This window comes from Apteryx mantelli, chromosome 7 (assembly GCF_036417845.1).
Source record: "Apteryx mantelli isolate bAptMan1 chromosome 7, bAptMan1.hap1, whole genome shotgun sequence".
Taxonomy (NCBI): domain Eukaryota; kingdom Metazoa; phylum Chordata; class Aves; order Apterygiformes; family Apterygidae; genus Apteryx; species Apteryx mantelli.
This window is the reverse complement of record NC_089984.1, coordinates 43,157,708-43,164,686: the sequence shown is the minus strand read 5'-3', so window position 1 is coordinate 43,164,686 and position 6,979 is coordinate 43,157,708.

The following is a 6,979-nucleotide window of genomic DNA, read 5'->3' as shown; positions in this document are numbered from 1 at the left end:
ATCTGGTTTGGCTGAATTTCAGTTCATTTAATGAAAAAAAATTGAAAACATTTGACATTAAGACCTTTTTCTGAACTCGACTCAAGACAACTTTATCTTTTAATACCAAATTTGGCAAGCTATTGCTAGGCTCTTTTTTGGAAGATCCTTCAGAAAAAACGTTCTTCTCCTCTTCTTGTTCTAACGAGTTGTCCCTTTTGCCAACAGTCTGAAACCCATTCTTAATCTAGATTCCTGAATAATTTACTACCGTTGGTACATAAACACGGCATTGTGTGGGCTGTGAATTTCTACCCTGCTGCAATTGGCTACGAACAACAAAAATAGCAGCCGTCGTGCTGAACGTGGTAGGTCCTCAGCACCACGTCAACCGTACGAGCCAGCGCTCAACACCCACCGCGTGCCCTCTGCTGAACCTACTCCGTGATAAAGCTTTTGACTTATAAAAATGCATACGTTTATGGCAAGTCATACTCCCTGTTTCTTTTATGGACTTTCATATATTGCAATAAGTCAGTGTTAACATCAAAGTTAAGTTCTCTCTACGTTTAACTTCATGGAATTGTTTCGGTTACAGGTTCTATTGATTTTGCCAGAAAGGGAAAAAAGTTGCACGCACACACACACACACACACACACACACACACACACACACACACACTCTTGTGAATCCAGGACAAAAACATCATTTATATAAAGTAACGGATTTGCACACGCTTAAGCAGTACCTTTTGGAGGAGGCGCAAGAAAAATGGACAGACCCCAAAGCGAAACAGAGAAGAAAACGGAGAACGAAGGGAGTCAGGGAAACTGCGAAGACGAGGGACGAGACCCAGCTCAGCGGGATGCTGGGGAGGGAACAAGGAGCCCAGGACTTTCTGACGTGTTTCCTGAAGCTAAATATACCTCTGGCTTTTATAACTGGCTCTCACATAGGCTTGGATATTGCAATTTGTTTGCTGAGATAGAAAAGCTGGTCCAGGGAACCGGGATATATATCTTTTTCTTTTTCCCCTCCCCTTGATTTTGTGTTAAGGATATAGCCTGACTGCGCAAGGATCGCCGTGGCAAACTCGTGAATGATTTACGGCACGAGAGGTCCCGGACAAGTGCACAGGGCGAAGGCGGGAAGCGCCGTGCCGTCACCCTTGTGCTGTTTTCTGTACCAGGCAGCTCTGCCAGAAAAGTCCATTAAGTTCAGGTGCTTGAAAAGAACAAAACCTCCTCGACACGCCGGCGTCGAGGTGGAGATCCTTTTACCAGAGTCCTTGGCGACGTGACCCCTTTCTCAGTGTGTTAGAAAAAGTCTGTCCTTTCTCTCTCCAGGTTAATCCACTGGCGAGCCACGTGGTCGGCTAATAAGACTTGATATTTTCCATCGTCGCCAGTGCTTTGAAACACAGAAACTCACAAGTTCCTCCCATCCTAGCTTTAGGTGATTCCGAATCCTTCTAAAGAGACTGCTAAGCTTCCCATCTTTGCTGATATTAGTAATGCAGTACACATGAACAAGCGCGGAAAGAGGTCCAACAGCATAGAAAAGGTTGAACTGATCATGCTAGAGAACTTGCACCTCTTCCCACTGTTTTAAACACATAAAATACCGTAAAATATGACCATGCCCTGGCTTGTAGCAACATCGCTATGGAAGGACGGGCTTGGGAGCGTGCCGTGGCTCCTGTTTCATCCCCTACCATGACAGCTACCAGCCCCGTTGGTCACCGTCCGTCACCTTCCACTTCCACGGACGTTATTGGCACTGGGACTCATGGTGCCCAGTTTAAGAGCCCGCAGAGCTAAAGGAGGTTTAGGGTTTAAAGGTTCCTGGTAGGACATCCTTAGTACTTTTGAGAGGGAGCTGAGGATCAGGGTCAGCGTTTGGAGAAAAATACTCAACTTCAATTTTTCTTCAGTTTATGAAATTTTAAATTAATCTACTGCACCGCAAAGAAAAGAAAGGTAACAATGAAAATTCCTCAGTGAAGGCAAGAAAAGTAGATACCTAGGTAGGTCTACGAGGGACTGCTTAGAGTACACAGCCCATTTCACGGGGTGAGTGCGGGGGACAGAAAACACATGGCTGAGGTATGAAGAACAGCTGAGATATAAAAAAAAAAAAAGCAAAAAGCAAAAAGCAAGCATCCAGGGCACGGCAAGCGGCGTACAATCCGTCCATAGTTAGAAACGATTATTCCCCGCCGCTGGTACCACTTCTTGACGCGGCTGACCGTACCTGAGAGCGTGAAAGTGCAAAGGGAAGTTTGTGCTGGCGGTTTCGTACGGCCCGTTTTCAGAGGGCGAGGAGAGCCGCGTGAAAGGGCCGGTGTGCATCGAAGAGCGGTCGCATTTTGCCTTGGTGAAAACAAAACAAATCGGACTGTGCGTTAACCGCCTCGCAGCGAGGGAAGAAACACGCAAGAGTTAAAACTTAAAGAAACGTGAAACAAAGGAAAGCTTTCAAACATAAAATAAAAGGCTCCTTATATTCTATCTGCCTGCGTTTCCTGATGTGTGCATGGATTGCATCTTTAGGGAAAGGAGAGTTATTTTCTTAGTTTCCTGTATAAACTTCTATTTTATAATTAATAAAATAAAACGGGGAAAAAGAGGTCAATCAGCATTATCACGAGAAATGAGACGTGCCTGTGATTTTCAAATCTGCCGAGTTTAAGTATCCTTTTTAGTGTATAACTGGTATTAAGGGAATATTTTTTATTCAGAGCTGAGTTGTAGAGGTCATGGCAAACCAGAACTAGGGCTATTCAAAGTTATGTTCATGCTTATAAACTATCTCGACTGCTATAGGCTCTGATATTTTCTTTAGAGACAAAACATACCCTCACACTCACTCACTGAATGTAGTTGAGTTATCTCAGGAGTCTGGGCTTTGTTTTTCTTTTAATTTTAGTTGAAACTCTTCCAAATCCTGGAAGGGTTTCAAATCAGAGATAGATCTTACCCAAGGACTCATTTTTAAAGTAACCTCGTCTAATGTGACTCTCTCCTTTCTGGACTTTGCGTTGTAAATGTTGAGCTTGTCAGCAATCAGCGGGGTAACGTACGTGTTCACCACTGTCTTTAAAGGCGATTTCCAGCAGGGACCTCCACAGGCTGCCGCTTGCCCAGTGGCCACAGAAACAGATCTGTGCTTCTGCCTGGCAACTCCCCGTTTCTCACCCCGAACGCCTGTTTAGGGCCGAAGTATGAATGCTTTGAGGCCTTCCTCTAGCTTTCTGGGAAAACTACTTATCGAAGGGAAAATAATGGAGAAGAAAGAAGTGAGAAAGATGGCTTGTGCACTAGAACAGCAATGGGAACTCTCCAAAGATTTTTTGACGAGCAGTGATTGCCGTTGATTGCCGTTTGGCAATCTTGATTGCCGTTGGTGGTGTCCTATCTAACAACGCTGACACGCTCTTAGATTCTGTGCTAAAAGTTATATATTGATGAGTAAAGTTAAAAGGAAAGGTTTTTGGAGCCCCACATTTCTGGTTAAGGGAAGCAATGACTGCCTGAAACACCTTACCCTACAACAAGATATTGCATCCTATCAAAGGCTAGACTTCCATTTTTTCTAGTCAAGACCTGTGATGAGTTTCTTGCGTGCTCCTGTCCTGTTCTCCAAGCATCTGTGGGAGGGGCATCAAGCAACATGAGCAGCCTCTCTTGAGCCTGGGACCCTCTTTCCTGCCGGTTGAGCCAGGGAATGACACATGATGTGCTGCCAGTCCCTCATGTCCTGCGGATCGCCCAGCAGAGCTTCCTGGAGAGCTGCATTGGCTTCCCTGGCCACCACAGCAGCAGGGAGGGACAAACGGATCCTTAATCACATTTGCATTGACCTGCTTTTCCTGCAGTGCTACCATCCCGTCTCACAAGAGTGTGCAAACTTCACACAACAAATACACAACAGAGCAGCTTACTGGCGGATAAGGAGAGAAGCAAAATGATTTAATACTGTCCAACTAGAACGCTGTCATCGGATGAGAGATGGGGATGGAGAAGGTCAATAGCAGAGATACAATAGCTGTACTGCTGAAATATTTTGGGTTATTCCTGCATGATACAATGTTGTTTTCAAAGGAGAGGGAGGAGTGTGAGAGTGAAGGCCATTGGAAAGGAAAAAAAAAAAAAAGAAGAAAAAAACCATCAGGAAAAGATCAATGCTTGACTGAGTTATTTTATTAAATTCCCCCTGGATTTAATCTGAGACTTAAGGCGTGATACGATCAGAGCAGATTGCCTTGGGTTATTCCACTCTGAAGTTGTCCATATATCTGACATTGGTCATGACATATTTAATTTGAACTGGAAGTTCAGATTTAATGGTTGAATTCAAGTGGAACGGGAAGCACATAACCAAGTCGGGACTTACTGTCCATGACTATTGCTGCTAACCTCTCTCATAGGTTATTATTAGTGTGTGTAGGACCCAGGAAAAGCCCTGTGCTTTATGAACAGCCTTGGATGTTGGGTGAGAATCATTAGCAAGCAGTAGGACCAAAACCGGCTTCCAAAGGCGAGGGTACCCTGCGGAAAACTTAATATGTGATGCAGTTTGCAGGAATGGGGTAAACCTTTGTCTTCCACAAAGGCTAGCTGAACTGCCCTTGCAGCCCCGCTGCAATTTTATCTGGTACAAGGAGATTATTGTGTTCGTTGCTTGCTCTACTAAAAGGCTGTTAGGAAAGAGCCTACCGCAACAGGTTGGCTTTGACAGTATTCTGCAAATCCTGCTGGACAGGATTTAGCATGTAAGCACTACAATCTACCGCAAGATGAGATGGAAATACTTTTGAATATGTCATCCCTTGTCAAAATAGTATAGCTGAAAAGACAGATGCATCATCTGAAAGTGTCATCAGCAGCAGAGGACACGTGATCAAGCCTTTCTAGATGTACGTTGTATTGCCACGCTTTTTCCAGTCCCAGTTATGCTTAGCTTAACAGGCACTACTAACTTTTTGCATTGACCTTTCTACAATGAGAAGCCCGAGGAAAGTCAGTGGAGCCCAGTCTTTTCCCTTGCATATGCGAAGCCTCCAAACTCCTGCACAGGCACGCTTCTAAATTCAGTATTTTTCGACCTCTCCCTGAAACCGTTGCAGAAACAAATCCATGTGCATTGCCTCATATGCTAGCGATAAGCAAAATGAAGAAAATAATTAAAATAGTAAATGAACATCCAAAATATACCCTTATTCATTGTCCTGCTCAGACCATCGGCCTCCCCTGCCTTCCTCATCTTGCCTGTGCCACTTTGACACCAAAGTCCTTCCACCCAGTGTCCTCTTCTGTGTCTCCACTTTTCCTTTGCCACCCAATTTACGCTGGGCTAGGACAACTCCCCCATGTACTCTGTTCTGCCTTTATCATTAAACGCTGCCCCAGACTACGGATAAATGCGTCTGCCTGGGGCAGGCTAGACCACACCGTTGCGCCGCAGACTGCATTGGTGTGCTTTTCCCTCAGATGTTACTCAGAGTTGTGGACAGCATCATCAATCTGAGGGGCACTTACGGTGATCTATCGGTATCCACCTGATCGTTTAGGTCGTTTTCTCCTCCCATATGATTCATTGGGAGGGAATTAGTGTAAAATGTAGAAAGTATGCTGATGTAACGGTGCGTTTTTCAGGAGCTCATTCATTGTTTTCACCTTGAGCTTTCAGATGGGCTAAAGCTGAGAAGCAAACAATAAGAAATCTTCCTTTAAAGTCCACCTAAGGAAAATAAAATAAAATAAATCTGCCTTTCCCTATAGCCTACCTCGGTTCTGACTCATCAAACACAAGGTGTTTGTTAGATGCAACAGGTTCCTTCCTAGGAAGCGGTGTTCTTACATCCCTCACACCCCCTGTAGGCTTTGAAATCAGTGTTCAAAGTGGACTTTCTGAATTCATGAAAACCCACAGGTCTATAATACATCCCTAATGGAAGTCAAACATGACACCCTAGAGATAAAACACAGTGGCCTTACCCTCTGTTCACAGTAGGTGTCTGTGTATAATAAATATTTTATTTTACTACAAAAACAAATAACTAAACATACCCCCTGTGTTTGTTCTGAACTCCACAGTAGCTTTTGTGAGTTTACTATATTTCAAAGCTGAGATAGGAAACCACAAAGTCACGTCAGTTGTATTGCGTGCTCGCACAACAGAGAGCCAGCGCGGCTCCTAGCCCCTCTCTGCTCCGTGGTGCCTGGGTGGCTCCGGCCTTGCAGGAGACCTCCCGTTGGGTGTCCACAGTGAGCAAACAGCTCCAGGGGTGGGAAGCTCAACCAGTGTGGCCCCAGAGCAGGAACAACACATAAAAGACATGCAAACTCCATTGGTTTGGTGTCTTTAGGCATTAGGAGATGGTCCTGCAGCATCTCGGTTAAACTAGAACCTGTGCTCCATCCTGCTGCAGGACCTACGTTCGAGGTGGGACAACCACAAGCACCTGGGTGACCTGGCATCAAAGGGGAACCACAGCAGTTCCTCATAGCTGTCTCGTAAGCTGCTCACGTTCCTGGTTGTACCAACCGCTTTTGCAGTTCTCCACTATTGCCTCATTTCTTAGAATATAGGCACTAAAAGAGGTGACAGCTGGAGATCAAGTCCCCACACACACAATTTTTTTTTTTTCTTTTTGCCCATTCAGTAGTTCTTCAGCCATGGCCTTACGTTTATGGAGAACCTCATCAGCTTCAGAAAACTGTGAAAGGAGAAAACTGCCAAAAAGCAGATCCCTGCATGCACTTTGCATGAAGCCTGTGTCCATCAGCGCAGTCCATACTGCGACATCAAGACTGGTCGAAGGGACTGTTTTCAGTCCCCAGATTAGCCTCATTATATACATGCAGTGCTAAACATGCTTGCTGCAAGAATATAGGTAATATTCCGCTTTACGAGGTTTTCCCACCCTTCTTCTGGCTTTCAAGACCTGAGGAGGACCAGTGCAGCCCGTTTGCTTCTTCTAGTCGCAAGCTGTGG